This window comes from Apodemus sylvaticus, chromosome 9, assembly GCF_947179515.1.
Source record: "Apodemus sylvaticus chromosome 9, mApoSyl1.1, whole genome shotgun sequence".
NCBI lineage: Eukaryota > Metazoa > Chordata > Mammalia > Rodentia > Muridae > Apodemus > Apodemus sylvaticus.
The window spans coordinates 70,626,914-70,628,296 of NC_067480.1; the positions used below are offsets into that span (position 1 = coordinate 70,626,914).

General features: G+C 39.5%; 1 pseudogene; it reads right to left on the reverse strand.

The window, feature by feature from the left end:
• Positions 1 to 602: 602 nt before the first annotated feature.
• LOC127691928 (40S ribosomal protein S8-like) lies at positions 603 to 1,105 on the reverse strand (annotated as a pseudogene).
• Positions 1,106 to 1,383: the final 278 nt, after the last annotated feature.

Consider the following 1,383-nt stretch of genomic DNA (forward strand, 5'->3'; position numbering starts at 1 on the left):
TTGTAGTAGGATCTAATGATTTTTTGAATTTCCTCAGTTTCTGTTGATATATCTCCCTTTTCATTTCTAAGTTTGTTAATCTGTATACTGTCTCTGTGCCCTTTGGTTAGTCTGGCTAAGGGTTTATCTATCTTGTTGATTTTCTCAAAGAACCAGCTCCTGGTTTTGTTGATTCTCTGTATGGTTCTCTTTGTTTCTACTTGATTGATTTCAGCCCTGAGTTTGATGATTTCCTGCCTTCTACTCCTCCTGGGTGAAATAGCTTCTTTTTTTTCCAGGGCTTTCAGGTGTGTCATTAAGCTGGTATAGTATGCTCTCTCCATTTTCTTTTTGGAGGCACTCAGGGCTATGAGTTTTCCTCTTAGCACTGCTTTCATTGTGTCCCATAGATTTGGGTATGTTGTGTCTTCATTTTCATTAAGTTCTAAAAAGTCTTTAATTTCTTTCTTTATTTGCCACTGTCTTTGTCATATGCTTTCTTTTGGCTTTGATTTGAGGACTTACTCAGTTTCACTTGATCCTCTCTGTGATCTGTTGGAGACTCACTTAGCCCTGTACTTTTATCTAAGAACATTTTTATTACACAAGCTATAAATAATTGTTTATTTGCCTTTCTGGGGTTTGATCTTCCCCAGATAAAACTCCAGCTCCTTTCTTTCTAGCACATATCCATCTGCTCTGCCATACTGGTCTGGTGTTGAGACAATACAAGCCAAAAGCTTGCCCTGCTGGAACTGCTCCTCTAGAAGACTCCTGATTTTGGCAGTCTTTTTCATTTCATCACATTTCTTTTGAATTTTCTTTGATTGTTTTTGTTTTGATTGTTTTTGTTTAAAATCTCTTCCTCCTCAGGAGTCAGTTTGACCCCCTTCTTGCTGCCCATGGGCAATGTATAGTGGGACTCATAGCACTGCCAGTGCAGTGTGCTGTCAACAAACACAATGCAGTCCTTCACCAGGGTCTTGGTGCAGATAAGTTCATTATTGTATGCATTGTAGACAGCACCAATGATCCTGGTTTTGCAAATACAGCACTCAGATTCCCCAGAAATATTTCCCACATCCTATCTCACGACAAGGTACTTCTTATTGCCATCTGAGTACATCTGTTTCTACCACATAGACAATCATTTTAAATAGCATCTTCTATAGTTTGGACTATAAATATCCCCCAAAGGGCACATGTACTAATGGCTTGTTCACAAGTCTGGGGCACTGTTGGAGTTGGAGGCATCTTTGAGATATGGGCCCTAGTAGGAGGCATTTAAACTATTTGGGGGTGTCCCTTAAAAATGAAATGTGGACATTGGTCAATTCCTTTATGTCTCTTTGCTTGCTGGCCTCTTTATTGTGTGCTTTGTCATAGGCCTCAAAGCAACAATAC